The sequence below is a fragment of the Sciurus carolinensis genome, chromosome 5, assembly GCF_902686445.1.
Source record: "Sciurus carolinensis chromosome 5, mSciCar1.2, whole genome shotgun sequence".
Taxonomy (NCBI): domain Eukaryota; kingdom Metazoa; phylum Chordata; class Mammalia; order Rodentia; family Sciuridae; genus Sciurus; species Sciurus carolinensis.
Window position 1 is genome coordinate 146,031,638 of NC_062217.1, and position 18,545 is coordinate 146,050,182.

Consider the following 18,545-nt stretch of genomic DNA (forward strand, 5'->3'; position numbering starts at 1 on the left):
CTCTTCTATTTTGTTGTCATCCCAAGCCCATGGCAGAGAAGGAGAGTCTGGAGATGGGGAGACAGGCCTCCCTTGTCTTGGGGCAGGAGACAAAGGCAGGTAGGAGCTCACAAACAAGAAGCGGTGTTAAAACGGACTGAACACCTGAGAAGCTGGCAACTACAAGAACGGGGACTTATCAGAGGCAACAAAATCCACCCGGGCCAGCCTGCTCCAGTGTGGAGAGGGTCATTCACTCGCAGCAAAGCAGAGCACCTCCGGGGACCTCTCCCAGCCCCGCGAGGAGAAAGTCCACGGCCCCCAAACCGTGTTGGCCTGTGGGAATAATTCAAAGCAGCCAATCCCAGGGAGCCAGAACCTCCAGAATTGCCAGCCCACAGGGGACATTTGTGGGAATCAGAAAAAGGCAACCCTTCTTCAAAATCCTTACATTTCTGATATTTGGAAAATTTCAACATAAGTACACAAACCTATATCTACAATATGAATGCTATTCCCGACAGGTGATCCCCTTGGGCAGTGTACACAGTGACCCTGACTAGCTATATGGTTCCACATACCACCCTGCATCAACTGTCTGGCTCCCGCACTGACTGAACGCTATGCTCCTGAGGATGTCCCAGCCTTATGTGAGGCCAGGTGAATCCTGATTAGAAAGCAGGAGGGATTCCTACCCTCAAAAAGGAGACAATGTCAAGGTTGGGTTAAATGCCATTTTTAAGGCAAATGCAGCTGTGTGAACAGGTGACAGCAGCAGAAGAACTGGAAATTGCCTGGTCGGATAAGCAGCCAGCAGAGTGCCGAGGGAAAAATCAGTCTAATCAGAATTTGTGGAATGCATTAATCTACGACTAAATGAACGGGGACATGAATATCTTTGAATTTTATTACAATTAATTAAAGCTACTTTATGTCATTTTCTTGGTTTATCTCTTTTCCTTGGAGAGAAGGAAAAACTTTTACAATTTATGGAATTATTTTTAATAAATAAATGCAGATGAGCACATCTCAATAAATAAATTATTCTAACTATAATTTCCTGCCCCAGCCCCAGCTGCTGAGAAGCAAAGCAAGCAAGCAAGAAAGCTAATGGAAGTGCACCTTGCTTTCCAGCTGGAACCCAGTGCTGCCCCTACCATGACTGATGCTGTCCCTATTTCCCTTGGAAGGTGCCTCTCCTGGGGCTTCCTGGGGCCTCCTGGGCTCGTTTCATCTTGTACCTTCAGATGACAACTCCACGAGAGGAGAAGAGACATTAGTGGGTCCCAAATGAAGGCAGGGGCAAGGTCAAACCAAGTGCCAGTGGATCCTTAATGAGAAGTACTAAGCTCACCCACCAATAGCCATGGGTTCCTGACACTAGACCAGGGGCCATGTGAGCCGCAATGCAGAAACAGAAGTGTCAATCATACTCTGAGCCTACATTGTGTGCTGAGCACTATAGTGCATGTCATGCTGATGGGGAAGAACGTTCCAGACCCTGACTCAGTGGTCCTTGTTTCCTGCACTGGTTTTGTGACCTTGCATGAGTCACAACATCACTCTGGGTCTCAGTGTCCCCATCTGTAAAACGAGGGCCTGACTCTCCTCTCTAAAGCAACGCTGCACCAACAAGGAATGCTCCACATTCTCCCTGGGTCTTGTTCACACCCAGTTTTCCCTGGCAGGTCTGGGGGCCAGGGTCTGCATTAACTGATCAGTTCCCTGGGGATGCTGCTGGCCACACAGTACCCTTTGAGCTCCCTCCTGACCTCACCTGGTACTTTGCCTCATACTCAGTGGCCAAGCAGAGAAAGACTCCTTGCCAGGAGTGAGGCTGGCAGTCACGCACCCTGCCTCTGCCCTGGCAGAGAAAAAATTGCCAGCTGTGGCCAGAGCTCAGGGACCCAGCCAGCTGCCTTCTGCATTTCCCTTTCCAAACAAAATTTGCGAATCCACTTTTTTTTTTAATCACAGAAAAAATGAGAAAAGAAAGCAAATATTTGCTTCATATCCACCTCTGCTTCCCCCGCTTCCACACATTGCCAGAAATCAGCCTTCCTGTCCTCCTGCCGCCTTCCTCCAGCCCCTAAGGTCACCCGACAGCATCCCCCCAACTCCTCCTGCTCTCTGCGCTCACCTCTGTGGAGCTGCCTTGCCAGACTTATTTTTACAGCTCTGATTGAAGCTGGGATCCCGCTGACATTTCCACTCCCTCATCATTATCAGCTCCAAGCTTCCAGCAGCCAAGCTAAAAAGGCTGGGAAGAGCGGAGCACAGAGCAGGAGGGGCGGGAATGAAATGTCAGCTCTGCACTCCTACCTCTCCAGGATGCCCCACAGGCGTCCACAGCTCCGCTGCCACCCTGGCCGGACCCTGCAGTGCACCCCCACCCCCACCAGCCACGGCCCCCGAAGCCAGCAGTTTGCTCCCTTCCAATGACCTCATTAACTCTCCCAGGAATCAGGGCGCGTGCTGCTGATTTGGAGACGCATAGATGTGAACGGATTCATAGAGGCAGAAAAATTAAATCCCATTTAGTTTTGTGTTGAATGAGAGCTGCCAATAGGCCCCTCCCGGGGGGCTTATCCTCCTTCAGACAAATCTACACACCCAACCACCCATCTGCTGTGCTAAGCCTGCTGTGCTCCTGCTCCTCTTTGGAGTTTGGTGATACTCAAAGCTCCCAGGGATCTTGGAGTATTTTCCCCAGTTTTCCTGGGGAACCTGAGAGGCAAGATGAGAATGTGCAGTGCCTGGCACCCAGCAGGACCTGGACCCTGCTCCCCACGCCCTGGACAGGCTCCCACCAGCGCGTGCCCAGCTAGGCGGGTCCTCTCCCTGCAGCCTGGTGCAACCCACACTACTACCACACCCGCTACCTCATGCTATGAAGCCGCTGGGCCTCAGAATGAGGAGACTCGACAGCAAGGAGCCCCTTGATGCTTTGCTGTCTCCAAAGAGCAAAGTGGAGTTTTATGTCTGCTCAGCAAGGTCAGAGGTCATGGGAATGCATCTGGCTCATTTTGAAACTCCGGTTGTAGAAGGTCTCAGAGACCGCTAAATAATTTACTCTCAGGTCACAGAAGCAATGATTTTTACAGAGAAAGCATTTCCAACTTGATGCACTAACATGTTAGTTCATTAACATGGGGGAGTGGATTTAGGGGTGAGAGAGATGCTTCTGTTGGAAGGAGACATTAGCCATTAAAAACACAAAAAAGACATCTACCATTTGGATTTCTTTTTCTTCTGCTTGTCAAAAACGTCTTAGCTTTCCTACATGGACACTAATACAAATGCAAGCAATTTAAAATTTTTCATAGTGGGTATTTTTCTTTTCTTTTTGTTTTTTAGGAAGTCTCCTCCACCTCAAGGAGCTGCCTCCAGAAAGTCTTCCCTGATTCCTCCCATAGTACGACTCTACCATCTTGCAGCAGTTTGAGGTAGGGTCTGATCTGTAATCCACTGCACCCCTCCCAAAAAACGTGAAATCCCTCATGCTTCCCAGCATGCATGGTCCATGGCAGCCACTGACGGGGCCCTGTCCTTCTCCACCACTCCCCATGAAGAGGGGTCACAGCTGTGTAGCTTATTCAAAGTGCTGCCTTTGGCTTCCACATACAGCTGCCATCGCCAGCCTGATGACTTGGTTAATGTCACCATTTCCATAGTGCCTTCGCAAGTGTATTGGGAAGCCCAGTTTATAGTCAGATTTGCAAACTCTGATCACATCGCCAGCTGGCAAAACCAATTGCCTTGAACCATCCCAGCTGGACCAGCAGTTCTGGAGTGCACTCCACATCAAAGACGGTGCCAGGTTGTGCAAGGGGAGCAGGCATGGCCCCCGTGCTCACGAGCTCTCAGAGCAACCCCAGGAAGACAGACAGGGACAACCCTGACATCCACGAGTCCTGGACTCAGAGTGTGCCACGCACGTCGCACTCCCCACAAAGGCCCTGTCACTGCTGTTCCCAGCCCAGAGCTGAGGCAGGGCAGAGAGGGGTGGATCTGACAAAGCCACCCTGCCAGCAGGGAGGCAGGGGCCGGCTTTTCAGCTCTCCCTGTGTCTCACTTCCCACCGCCTCCAACTATGGGGGAGGGGGATGAGCACCTGGAACCCACAGATGGCCACACAGGTGAACTGATGGCTGGTGGAAGTTGGCCAGAAGAAACTGGGGCTGGAGAGGCCTGGCAGAGCGTCCAGGAGTGAGAGCATGCTCCCAGGAGAGGCGAGGACTCAGGAAGGCAGTGGGCTGCGTGGAGGGCGGGCCACCGTGCAAGCCAGCAGAGCGCGGAGCCAGGCCCAGAGGGTGCATGCAGAGAAACAAACCGGAAGGCGCCCAGCAGCCGGTGCCCAGGGCGCCAACACCAGCACACGCCAGGGGACTTGAGCAGCAGCCACGGGACCACCGAGGATTCTTCAAAAACAGGGTGGACAGATGGGAGTGGTGTGCTGGGGAGATGGTACCTGGCTTAAGAAGATGGCTAGAAGAGGGAAAGGGTGGGTGGGGCACTGGGGAGCCATGACAGTCCCAAAGCACCCCCAAATGGGGACATGGTGGGGAGAGGATCAACTCCAGAGCTCCTAGAGTTGGCCTTTTGGGGTGACCCTGGACAAGACACTCCCCTGTGCCCTGAGCAATGAAGCATCGTATGCTCACCCCCGACCCCCATGGGGTCTGCACGCACCAACGAAGCTGACAGATCTGCTCTCGTGTCCCTCGGCCATCGCCAGCTGCCCTGACTAGCATGAGTGTCAACAGGAGACTGGGGGGAGCAGCTGGGAGGTGTCTGGTTTGGGGGGACACTGTGACTGCACCTCCATCAGGACAACAGAAGTATGAACATATTGTGGTCTTGATCTGGTGGGAGGGCCTGAGACCTCGGGGAGGGTTCCCAGGCATCCACCACCAGGCTGCTGCCCCGCCTGGGCCACCACCCAAGCAGATGAGTCAAAAACAGCTGAATGCAGGCCACTTTCTCCTGGGATCTCCAAAAACTAGAACAGCATGAAGGAAATAAGACTGTCCGGGGGGCAGAGGCCAGGAGAAGTTACTGGATCTGCTACACATCTGGAGGGGTGTCTGTCTGTCTGTCTCTGGTGGCTGCTGGCTCATCCACAAGCCACAGGTTCCCTTCTTTGCTGTGGCCCTGGGCTGGCCCTCTTTCTCTGCACGTGTGTGTGTGTGTGTGTGTGTGTGTGTGTGTGTGTGTGTGAGAGAGAGAGAGAGAGAGAGAGAGAGAGAGAGAGAGAGAGAGAGAGCAGGGAGGGGTGCTTCCTGTTCTTCCCTTTGCAAGCAAATCTAGTCTGATAACCCTGGGGCGGCTGCCCTGACCCAGGCGCAGAAAGGCCCCTAAAGGAGAGTGAGGCTCCGCCAACTCTTGCCTGGGGGAAACAGGAGACCCCGTGGTGCCCTGCAGCATCTGGTTGCCAGGAAGTGGAATTCATACATGAAAATCAGGAGAAGCCAGCCCGGGGCACCCCAGTCAGGCTCTGACAGAACTGACAGCTAATTAGAAAGCTCCATTTGAGCCTCACGTTGAAAAGCCATTTAATAATTAAATGTCTTATCTGTATTTAAAATCCTCTGACAATATACACTTAGCGTGTGGCCAAAGAACCAATTTTCTCACTTCCATCACCCTAAAAGACACAATATTTGAATCCAGGCATCTTCCCCACTGATAATAAGTGACATCATGTCACACAGTTAGAATCAAGAAGTGATCCAGCATTGGGGACCCTTCCTCCTGGCTCTTGGATTGAAGCAGAACAGACACCCTGATCAGAAACATGCTTGACATGAATGTGTCCCTTCACAGGTCACTGTGCTTGGGACCAGGCAGGTAGGAAGTAGGCGGGGACCTCAGGCCCAGCTGGCCACAGCTCAGGAGAAGCACTGAGTTTCAGATGACAGCAAGCTCTGGGCGTGCTCCATGGGAGATGTCACTGCAGCCACCAAGTTAGGAAGCCTACCTTATGCAGTGCCTGGGAAGTGGGCTCTCACACCTGCTCCTCACTGCCAGCTCTGGGATCTGCTGTTAAGTCTGTTCAGGTCTCTAGGACACATTTCCAATCTCCACTGTAACATGAGGACATAAGGAGACCCTGGGTCCTGATAGGTGCTCAGAGGAGCAGCAGCCATGATTATGTTCCTAGGGGACTAGGTGCTGACTGCTTCTCCAGATGTTCTAGACCTAGGCCAGGTGACCAGGGTGTGCACTCCCAGCAAAACCGCAGACTTGGTACATGGAAGAGCCAATGAGGCCCCTCTAGCCGTCCAGGAGAGAGATGCTGCCTCACGGGCTGCTGGTAACCATCTTTTAGCGCTATGTCAGGGAGTTCGGCTGCACTGCAGGGAGGTAGATGAGGCAGGAACCAGTTCTGTCCTCATCTCTGCAGCTCCAGGGTATGGGCACAGCCTCCTCCAAGATCGACAGGCAGCTCCTGTTCCTCTCTCCTGGCAGCAGAACAGATGAGGACAGTGCTGTGCTGGAGTGGAGGCCACAACCCCACTGAAGTCCCCAGCAACTCTGGACGCCTCCCACCAGTAACCAGAGAGAACCGACCACGGGTCTCCTTAGTAACCGCTTCCCAGGCCCCTCGGTGATGCTGTTAACAAGCTTCCAGCTCTCTCTGCAAACCACCTGATTTTTGCAACAATCATGCTATTTTTTTTTCTCCTCTAAACGTTCACTTTAGCACATCTGAATCATGGTGTGATTTCCAAGCCAAGTTAGACAGCGATTTCTTCACCAAGTGCAACGCCCTCCATTAACGAATCCCCTGGGAATGAAGTTCTTTCTAACAAAGACACGTTAAAAACACAGTTAGAAGACACCTCACACAGCAGTGCCACGCAGTCACACCACAATGGGGAGGGAGCCAGTCACACACACAGCTCAGGGTGGGCAGCTGGTGACCTTGCCCAATTACTTGACCTTCAACTTAGTTTCTTTGTCTGCAAAATGAGGATGCTAACAGGCAACTCCTTGGAGGGAGTACAGATTACAGATGTTCATTCAGCAAAGACCTGCTGAGCACCCACCGTGTGCCAGGCCCTCCCTGGTGGTGAGGCACGGCAAGAACCCAGTGGCACTTGCGTTCTAGTGGGGGACGCAGAGCTCAGAGCTCCACCATACAATGGCAGTGGGATACGTACCACAAAGAATAAAATGGGGTGAGGGGATGGAATGCACTGGGGGTGTGCTTTTTCTAGGGTGGTCAGGGAAGGCCTTTAAGCAAAGAACTGAAGGAAGGGAGGGAGCAGTGCTGCAAGTATCTGGGAGAAAGTATTCTAGGCAGAGGAAACAGCCAGCGCAAAGGGCCTGAAGTGGAAGTAGGCTTTGTGTTCACAGAAGAGTAAGGAGTCCTGGGTGGCTGGAGAAAGAAAGGGGAAACAGTCCAGGACAGGCTTTGGATATCACTTTGAATCAAGTAGGAAGCTGTTACAGGGTTCTGAACAGAAGGAAAATGGTGAATTGAGGCCCTAGGAACAGTGCCTTGCACATAGTGCTTGATTAACATCGGCAGTGGTTATCCATCACCATCAGTCACACCACACACATGGGAATGCATACTCCCACTTGAAACCCTAAGTAAAGCCCCTCGCCCGACTGAGGTCTCCCAGACCCTCCAGTCTTGGATTTAGCTCCTCTGTGACAAACTCCTGGGTCCCCGCCATCATAGGGCCCAGTGACAGCCTGCCCTCCCCAAACCCATGCATCTTCCCCCTGCTTTGCTTTCACCTGTAAGTTCCCTTCATTCCAAAGGCCTTCTCTGCACCTGTGTGTGTGTGTGTGTATGTGTGTGTGTGTGTGTGTGTGATAGCAGGGAGGGGTGCTTCCTGTTCTTTCCTTTGCAAGCAAATCTAGTTTGATAGCCCTGGGGTGGCTGCCTTGACCCAGGCACAGATTAGCCCCTGAAGGAGAGTGAGGCTCTGCCAACCTCTTGCCAGGGTAAACAGGAGACCCCGTGGTGCCCTGCAGCACTGAAGGTCCCACCCAGTGCCACCCACCCAAAAGCCACCTTGTCCATGGGTGCTGCCCTCATCAGGAATGTCACCCCCCTCAGTGGTAACCAAGCCTCCCGGGTGCTGGCCTGGTCCCCACTCCAAACCCCACCTCCCATCCCCATCACCAAGAGATGGTGACACCCCTGAGCACACCCGCAGGGCTTGGCCTCCTCCTGACCTGGCCAGCATTAAGCACAGCAGAATAATCAAGTAAAAAGTCAGTTATTTGCCCCGATCCACTGGACAGAGTCCCGAGGGGGCAGAGTTGGCTCCCCAGGGTCCACCAGGGGCCAGTGTGATCGAAGTGGAAAGACGATGCCTTCCTTAACGCACAAAACTCCAAGAGACAAAGATAAATCTAAGAGCTGCTCAGCCTCTGTTCACCAGCTAAGCCCAAAGGCTTCGGCTGCCTCTCAAGATAAAGGCAGGTAGGTACCTGACAAGACAAAAACAGCCATGATAAAGAGGAGGAGATTCAGACGCCCAGCGCAGCCACCTGCCTTGTTCCTGCTCTTGGGTGTGGGGAAGGGACGCCTTTCACACTTAAAGATAGAAAGGAATCAAACGCCCTCTCTGCAAAGCCAGTGCTAGTGAGCGCTTGGATCACATCTCAGGGGCCTCCAGCCACCAACGTGTGATGAAGGTGGGAGGTAAGTCACATTTGTCTTTACAGACAACATTGAAAACCTGCAGAAGAGATGCAGACCAAACAGGGTCAGAATCTTCCAGGTGACTGCCCAACTAGAGGCTGATAAGTCACAGGGCCACAGAGCATCTCTGGTGGCGGGGGTGGGGGCGTGGGGGGAGGGGCGTCCTTAATCAACTAGCTCAGAAAAATGGGGCCAGGACACATAAAGTAGCTGCCGTGGCCTCTTGGGGGCTCTGGCTCCCCTCAGGCATTGTGTCAGGATAGACCCAACGCAGACGCTGCCCGAAGTCAAGATCCAGCAGGCAAGTCAAACGAGCAGAGAGGCAGTCAGCACCCTGAATCTGATCTTTGTCAAGGACAGGATCAGCTGGATGCCAGGGGAAGGTCAAGCAGGAAGTCAGGATACAGAACAGAACCTGTGGCAGAAGATACCACAAATGACACCCATCGCAGGGTTCTTGTTTGGGTTTGGTGTGGTATTGTCACCCGAATTCCTGGTGATAACTCTGATTTCTGTTTGGGGATCATTCCTCCCGTTCTGGTCTGGTGGTCTAGGGGAGATGACTCCCTTCCAGCTCCAGGCCTGGCCCATCATTTCCTTAGCCAGAGTTGCTGGTTCCAGATGGACACAGGATCTCCCTAAGCCAAAGGAATACCATGAGACTTTCAAGAAAGAGGCTAACATCCATTCCTGGTAGACTCGGAGCTAAGGCCACGTCAGGGCTGCAGCTGCTGTAACCATCTTGGAACATGAATGGGAAAATCCATGAAGAAGGTTAGGGGACAGAGGGACTGACATTTAGAAGATGATGCCCTAAGAATGAATGAGTGATGAATCAGTCTGGGCCCTGGTATCATCTGAGGCCTACTCAGGCCTCATCTGACTCAAACTCGGGTCTGCCTGACTCTAAAGGAAGGATGCTAACAGGTCTTGAGTGTTCATTGTGGGCACAAAGCAAAAGTCTCTGCCTGTGTCCCCTGCAATGACCCCAAGAGGAATAAACATGTGCAATAAACATGAGTTTTCATATTTTTAACTTGGTCTTTTCCTCCACCAAATCCAGAGCTCCTCCAGGGTCCAGGTTCTGGGTCACCCCACCTATGTCCCAAGCTTATGACCAATCTACCTCCCCAGTGGCAAAAATGGAAAACCCACCATGTGGGTTCATCATAAAAGATCCAAATGACTCAGGGAGGCAGGAGGTGCCAAGACACCACACCCTGAGCTCAGCAGTCCAGAACTCGAGCAGGAACACAGGATCAGGTGCAGTTCCTTTATTTCTCTGACCCTCGGTTTCCTCATCTGCAAACCTGATATAAGGACCTCTCAGGGGTACTGTGAGGAATAAAGGAGAGGCTGTTTCTAAAAAGGTCTGCACAGGACCTAGCACATGTATGAATAAAGATGCTGGTGTCACCAGCAGTGACACAGTAAGCAGAGGCCATCGGCATCTGTGGCTACTCCCTCAAGGGCACTTAAAGGAAGAAGGCAGAACAAAGGCGGCTGCCTCTGAGGTGCTCTGAGAGGAGAGGTGCCTTCCCACTCAGGTCGATCAGAAGGTTCTGGAAAGAAAATGTCCTGGCAGGAAGCCTGCCCAGTGAGGAGCTCTGGGCCCCGGGGCTCTCTGCTCTCTTCATCTCCTGCTCTAACTCTGCCTTCTTCCCTCCTTTCCCTGTTAGCTTGTCAAAGAGAGAGGAAGTGATGAAAGGATGGAGTTGGGAAATTAACATTTCAAAGTAAATATTGGAAGAGCCCAGCGGAGCTCCTGACTGGCATGTGCAGGCGGCCAGCGCAGAGGAGGCTCGAGGGCGGGGCTGGCGCGCCATCCCCACCGCTTTTGTGCCGGATCAGTCAGCTCTCATTTTCCTCCTGCGGCACATTAAAAAGAAACATGCTGACAAACCTCTCTGTCCCAGCCAGGCTGTTACCGCCTGCAAGCTGAGCCCTCGGGCAGACACGGCCCTGCCCTCCCAGCTCACCCAGGGATGGAGAGAGCTTCAGCCTCCTTCCTCCTGCAAACCTCCCAGGGGACAGGACAGGACAACTCCATTTACTAGCATGCCGCACACAAACAGTAATCAGGATGGACCCACCTTTGCCTTCATGGACGCCCAGAACAAAATACAGAGAAGCACCAATGGTTCATTCACTGATCCACGGTCCTTCCAATAATTGCTGAAATTAGATTTCACTGTTAAGTTATTGGCTCATTCTCTGCCTGTCAGGGAATCAGTCAGGAGGTCCATGGCAGACACTCCTCAGACCCTTGACATCCTGTAGAACAGTTTGTTAAGATGCACTAAAGTTGAAGACACACTTGCCCGCGACCCAGCAATTCCACGCCCAGGCGTCCACCTAGAAACTGCCGATCGCGCCCTAGGAAGCATAAGCAAGAACATTCTAGCAGCCTTGTTTGCAACCAGAACACCCTAGAAACTATCCAAATACAGCGCACACATCATGGCAGTTCCACGGGACAGTGACAAGGCAGGAACCACGGTTGCCCACATCAGCACGGGTAATCCTTAGAAGCACAATGTTGAGTTTGGAAAAGAAAATAAATTAATAAAAGCATGTTTGAGAACTGTACCTAGTTTGGTTCCTTTTATTAAAAAGTTAGAGAATAAGCACAACTTAAACTAAAGCTCGCATCTACTGATACGTGTAGGAATATTCCAAAGACAATCAGGGAAATGATAAGCCCTGAAATTGCAGCCTCTGGAGCTGTGGCCAGGGCTCAGGGACAGAGGGAGTGGCTTCCTGTGGCACTGTCATGCCCTTTGGTGTGGGTTTTGTGGAGAATCCACCAATACTCATTTTAATATCACACTTTGCCACTAACATGTACATCATGGCACACAACAAATTCTCTTAAGGCTGACAATAATCTTGGTAGGGACATCTGGAAAGGGACTGGCACTGTGAGCCTGCTGAAGCCAAACTGCTCAGCCAGCTGAGAGTCTGGATTATTAAAAACCTCAGAGACACATGAACGACAATAACAGCTGCATTTACTAAGTGCCCACGGTGCCATCGGGCACGTGCCAGACTCTTCACATAGATTATTCTAATTCTCACAACCACTGCGCAAGATGAGGGTCATTATCGCCATGGAAACTGCAGCTCTGAGAGGTGAGGTGACAAGGCCAGGGTCACCAAGCTGATCCCACCGCTGAGCAAGAAACCAATCACACCCCGTCTGTCCACGCCTGCAAAGCAGCCAAGCAGCCTCTCAAATATTTATAGACATAAATGGTGAATGAACCAAAGCGCAATTCAATCCAACACATATTTATAAATATTTATAACCAAATGTTTTGCTTTGATAAAGCCTATTCTCTGAAGTGCCTGGCGTCAGACAAACGGGGCTTTTTCTATGGGAAGCAGGCGGGGCTCACCTGGGACTGTTCGCTGGTTTCCATGAACGCACACTCTGTCTGCACTCACATCCGTACCCAGATGGCCCACCGCCCCATCACTCATCAGCATCAATTTAACACACCGTGAAAATAAGACCGGGACGCTCCAGGACCTTGGGATGTCGTTTGTGAGGGAATTTGTGCCCCTCTGCTGCTTAAAATCTGCCAGAGGCTCCCCATTGCTTTCAGTATTAAATCCAAAGCCCTGGGTGGGATGTGGTCCTGGATGCCTCCCCAAGCTTGCCCCTGCCTTCTCGCTGCTCGCACCCCGCTATTTGCAGATTCTCCAACCCAGGGTGCACCCCCTGCCACCTGGGTATGCACAGGCTGCTCCCTCCTCCCTTCCCCCCTCCGCCTCTCCTGCCCTGATTGATGCCTACTGGATCCCCGGAACCCAGCTGCCTCCTCCAGGGAGCCTTTGCCAAGCCTCCCTCTCTCCCCGACACCCTTGGGGTACTCCTTCCTGGACCCCAGCTCTTTCTGTTTTCTTCTCTACCCTCCCACAGACCCTTAGACCCTCTTTCTGGTTCCTCAGCTTGCAGTCCAGAAGATATGAGTTCAGAGCTTGCTATACATGAATGCTGGTGGCCCCTGAGTTCATGCCTCAGGGTCACCAAAAACAACGTTGGGTTGGGTCAAATAATCCACACCCAATGGCAGGCCCCCGGCCTGTGCTAAACCTCAACAGTGTTATTTGGTTTTATCCTCAAATCCACACTGTGAGGCACTGCTATCCCATTTCACACATGAGGAAACTGAGATTTAGAGAAGTCCAGTGTCAGGAACAAAATCAGCCAGTAACTCAAGCCTGTTGGACTCCAGGGCCCATGATGTGTTACTACTCTTCTCGATTGTTTTGGTACCAGGAATTGAACCCAGGGTGCTTAATCACTGAGCCACATCCCCAGCCCTTTTTATTTTTTATTTTGAGACAGGGTCTCTCTAAGTTGCTGAGGCTGGTTTTTGAACTTGAGATCCTCCTGTCTCAGTCTCCCAAGTCACTGGGATAACAGGTGTGCACCACCATGCCTGGTTGTTACTACTTTTTTGAATAAACCATCAAGAACCAGAGGACGTTAGAGTTGAAAATCATCTTGAGAGGCCACACTAACTTTCAGTGTGCGTTTTTGTGGCCCTGATCATTTTTTGGAGTACGAATGAGTTCACGGCACCATCTGAGGTTTTGTACAGCCCTGGTAATAGCAAAGGATTTTCCATCAAAATCAGCAATTCTGAAATTTTTCCTTTTAGAACTTTTAAGGTTGGTTTTATGTTACAATGTCCCAAGGGTGACCGGATCTGGTACAGAAGAGTACCCACAGTCACAAGAAGTCTCACTACACCCCTGGGCAGGGCCTTGAGGGGCGACATCTGCCCACCCGCAGCAGTGCCTGAGGCCATTCCCACCTCTCCCAAGTGTTGGGACACCTAGGAATTGTCCTCGAAGGGCAGCAGGTGAGGATGAGTGACCCAGCAAAGGAGCACCACTTGCAGGTTTCTGGCCACTTCTCCACAGTGTGAGCGTCCATGGTGGCAACATGATAAGCCAGGCACCAAAGGGAGAAGAACCATTCACCTAATCCTCAGGGCCAGTACAGGGGCTGGGCCTGCCAGGAGAGGCCAGTCAGCCTGAGGGGGCCCAGAAGCAGAGGGACTCGCTTCTGGACATGTGCAAATCCCTCCAATAAGAGCAGGGACAAAGCTGGCTCTGGAGTAAAATACCTGGGTCCCTGGAGTCAAGCTTAGCCCAAGAAAGGGTGTCATGTCCTGTTATGGCCCATGAGGGCTCATCCTCCCAGCCTTCCTAGCTATGTGAGCTTAGGCAAATCCTTGACCACTCGGAAACACAGAGTTAACCACGATCTTTAACCTCACAAGGCTGTTAAGAGGATTAAGTAAGACAATGCGGGTCAGTCCTTCGCACAGGGCGCAGCTGAGCAGTGAGTCCCGTGCCAGGTGGCTCTTGCCATTCCACGTGGGACATGGAGACTGATACCGTGTCTATCTTGTTCACCGTCAGTCACCTGCACACAGAGGGAGTGTTCAGCAAACAGCAGCAGCTGTGGTTCAGAGGCCCTTGCCCTTGGGGAGCTGGCCAGGGCCCAGGGAGTGTGCATGGCCGAGTCTGCAGCCGCCACCCGCAGCACTCCTGGCCTCCCAGGCACCTGGACAACGCGCCCACGGCCCCTTCCATGTTCTCTGCAGCCCTGGGGACACCCTGCTCTCTCACTGGGCTGAAAGCTCTCCAGGTCCTGTGGGGCCCCTCCCAGGTCCGCCTGCGGGCTGGGGGTTCGGCCATTGTTCTCTGGAGGCGAGGAACGTGGAGCTGGGCAGGATGTCCAGGAAAGGCTTCCCTGGGCAGCCTCGGCTCCCCTGCTGGCTCTCAAGGGCACCAGGAGGTCCAGTCCCTCCCACCTCTGCAACCGTGGGGGTCTTCCGTCACTCAGGTCATTCGCGAGGGGGCTGATGAGCTGGGCCCATCACCGGGCACCTGGGCACACTGGGTCCCTCTCTAGACATCCTGCCACACCTATGAAATGCCCCAACCTCCTCACGGAACCATGGAAACAACACTCTTACCTCTTCTTCCTGAGGAGCTGAGCCTCACAGAAGAAGCCTAGGTCAGATTCCAAGGCACGTTTTGAAAAACGAAGGAAACATGCTCCTCCCAGGAGGACTAGGGTAAAGGGAGGCTTCCCGAGTGGCCTTGGGAGGCGGAGTGCAGGACGCCCGGCTGAGTGGATGGGAACGGGCTCTGGAAACAAACCTGTGTTCATCTCTGGTGTGCCGAGTCATTTTCTGTGTGCCCTTGGGTGAGTTGCCTGACTTCTCTGAGCTTTAATATAAAATACATCTCAAGGGGCCATTGTGAGATTACAATGAAATCATGTATACAGTCATTAACTGGCCTGGGTTATAAAGAGGACAAGAAGAAGAAAGAAGAGGAGGAGGAGGAAGGGGAGGAGAAATACCAATTCACCCCCACCCGCCCCCTCAGCCCCAGCTGGAGGATGGCCATCCTGAGCTGCAGGAAGGGCCCAGGCTCACGACTCTCCTGAGGCCCTGGGGTCAACATCTGTTCCCAGCACCGACCCCCAGAGGAGGGCAGAGTGGGGCTGCCCACTGACTTGGGGTCTGTCCTGCCCTCCTGGGCCCTCTCCTCAGTGCCATTGCCCGGGAGCCTGTCCTGTGTCCCCTGAGCCTGGTGGGCGAGGAGGTTTCTCTTCTGGCTGGCTCATTTCTGGAGCTGTGGTGCAGGGGGCTGGGCGCCCTGCCCAATTAACACTCTCGACAGTGCCAGCAAAGCAGCTGCCTTGGCGGGCGGCTCCCTGGGGAGGGGGCCCAGGTGTTCCTCATCCCTCTGGTGCAGGCTGTGGGGGCCAAGGACCTGCCACCAGGCCTGGCCCTCGCCCCAAGATGTCTGAGCTCCTCTGCAGGGCTGGGGAGCATACAGCCTACGTCCCCTCCATGACCAGCACGTCCTGGAGACAGGATGGGAGGACTCTGGGAGTCACGCCTGGCCTAGCTCATTCATCACCTGTCTGTAAACGAGCACGTGCTCTGCCGTGCCCTATTGCAAGGCAACATGCAGCATGTGGCTTGGAACTTGGTCCCAGTTAGGACCCAGGAACGTGCTGGTTTTCTCCCTCCACCTCCCCAGCCCTACATCGGGAAGCGGAAATGCCGACGCCTTGCTTCATGGAGAGGAGAAGACGGGATCAGAAACACACACGAAAAACAAGTTCATCTCTGGGCTTCCGAGGGACAGACTTAGAAAACCCTTGGCGTAGAGAAAGGCTAAAGGGGTCTGGCATGGAGGAGCCTGTCCCAAAAGACCAGAGAGCAGAGCACGTGACGCGGACGTGGAAAAAGCAGGCAAGGAAAGGAACCAAACAGAGATGATGGGGGAGGAGCACTAGCTACTAAAAATCTCAAGGACATGACTCGGGAGGCTGAGACAGGAGGATCTCAAGTTCAAGGCCAGACATCGCAACTTAGTGAGACCCTGTCTCGAAATAAAAAGTAAAAAGGGCTGGGGATGTGGTTCAGTGGTTAAGCGTCCTTGGGTTCAATCCCTGGGGGCAAAATAATAAACAAACAAGGAAAAACAGCTTTTCATTGCTAATAATTTATTTGCTTAAAATTTTGCTCTAAACATGCTTTCTATCCAATAGTTATTTGAGGTTTGTATTTGCCTAGTTTAACATAGCTATTTATATTCATATTAAGAAAAAAAATTTATTTATTTAAGGTTATACATTTCCAGGAACACCCCAAAGACTCCATAGCACACTGCTGCCACCTGACAGTGTACCTAAATTGGAGGGATAAAACTTGAGATGTATGAAAATAAATTTCCTGGGTTGACAGATTCACAAAGGGGCATGAGGTTTGACCCACGTGCAGGTCCTCAGTTATCATCAACTATTTTGAAAAGCCAGCGAACTAAGATGTATTCCAAGTCATCCTTGAGGGCAACTCTTTTCTGAGTTGCCTTGTTTCTTTCTTTACATAATCATCAAGAAGGCCTAAAAGACCTCTGAGGTCATGGCCGGCTTTGACTCTTGAAAGTTCTACGAATGTATCTCACAATTAAAGTTCAGTGAATGCCAGGCTGTGTAACCTTGGGCAAGTTCCATAACTGAGCTACACAGTTTCCTCACCAGAAAAATGGGGATTAAAAATGCCCTCAATCACTGTCAAGATTAAATGAGATAATATGTGTAAAGATCACTGGAATGCAGTAAGTGTTCAACTAATGGAAGCTAAGAAAAAGTAGGCAAATATAACCACTATGTATGGTTAAAGAGAAATGGAAATAAATCCCTGCCCCGCCCTGTCCAAACACGTGCAGCATGACCCAGAAGCTAGAAGGTTCCAAGCGGCCCAGCAGCGATGTCCATGAGGACCAGCATCATGGGGCACTGAGCTAGGCTCACATTTGTCCTTCTGGAGGGGCAGCCTTCCAGGCTGGGAAAAGGTTGTCTGTCCTGCCAAAGTCAAAATCAGGGAAGAGCCCCCCACGGCCTCTCCTGCTTCCATAAGCCCACAGGAGATGCCTCCCGGGAACCGCTCCCTCTGCAGTCAGGGTCTGGGGTTGGTTTGCTCACCTGCCCTGGCTGGAGGGGGTTGGCAAACGCCCCCCACGTTCCCTGTGCGCTGGGTGGCGAGGGGCCCATTCCTCTCCTCTCGTCCCTGGCTGGCCTAGCTGCTGCCTCCGTGTTCTCCAATTACAGGGACAAAATGATTCCATGCGGGAACCAGGCCGACATCTGGGTCTCAGTTAGCATCTGACATGGGGCCTCGCTAATTAATCTGGAAACATGAATTGACAATGGCCTTGATCCGAGCGCATCCGGGAGAGAGCAGCTGACAGCAGCGTGTGTGTGGCCAAGGTCACTGGGAGTGTCCGCGGGCACCAGCGCCTTGGCCGCGCCTGTCTCCTCAGCTTTGCCATCTGATCCCCAGAGGACAGGCGGGAGGTGACCGAGAGGCAGCCAGCCAGGGACACAAAGGGACCCAACTGGACCTAAAGATCTCCAGCCCTTCCACCAGACCCGTCTTTTCATTTTCACCTGGCTCAAGGTGGGCCTGTTATTATCTTCCTAGGGCTTTGAATTGGTCTTGAAAGGTTAGAAAAAAATACATATATACATTCAAAGTCAGCAGTAGATATATATCCCAAGCACTCAGTCAACCATTTCTCGGTCACTCGCCTTTTGTTGCGACTTTCAAGGCACCATGCTGGAGCTAAGGGCTCCTGCATTCTCCTTCTGCCAAACCAGTACAGTTTTATCTGTTTTACAGTTGAGTACAACTAGGTTCAGACAGGTTGAGTCAGTTGGCCGGGATTGCACAGCAGGTAAGTGCAGGGTCACACTGGGTTCAGGGTTGGGAAAGAGGACAGTGTGCCCAACCCCCATGACACCCCACCTCTTCCCCTTCCTAGGACCATTTCAACATGACTGTGGAGAAAGAGTAGGGTCTCAGAATCTATGATGATAAGGGCTGAGGAATCCCTAGAGATCATGGCGGGCCACCTGAGTGTGTTTCACGTGGCTCTGGAGCAAAAAGGAGGCAGGCCTGGGGCCAGGGGTGGGGTAGGGAGCGTGCAGGCAGGCCCCGCCCCTTCCATGCCGGCTTTCACGTCTGGACTTCCCTCTGAGGCTTCTTTTGAATAAACAGGCCTGTTGCTTGTAAGATTCGTGCCCTCCTGACTCAAATCCTCCACTCACATTTCATAGTTACAGAAATAAGATCCAGACAGGGGCAGCATGTGTCCAAGGGGACTGGAGCTGAGACCCAGGTTCCCTGGCCCCGACCCTCCATGCTTCCCGCTGTGTCTGGAGGGCAGCTGTGGACAGGAGCAGTCCTTCTCAGCAGGGCACTAGTCCCAGGCCCTGCTGCCAGCTCTTGCTCCTCCAGGTGTTTTGATGTGAGTGGACACCACCTCTGGAAGCTTCTTCCAGCCCTGGGTC

General features: G+C 52.5%; 1 protein-coding gene across 1 annotated transcript in view; it reads right to left on the minus strand.

Annotated features, from left to right (window-relative positions):
• The window catches only part of Slit1 (slit guidance ligand 1), a 153,676-nt gene that overhangs the window by 75,569 nt on the left and 59,562 nt on the right, over positions 1-18,545 (minus strand). The gene's annotated exons all lie outside the window — the stretch shown is intronic.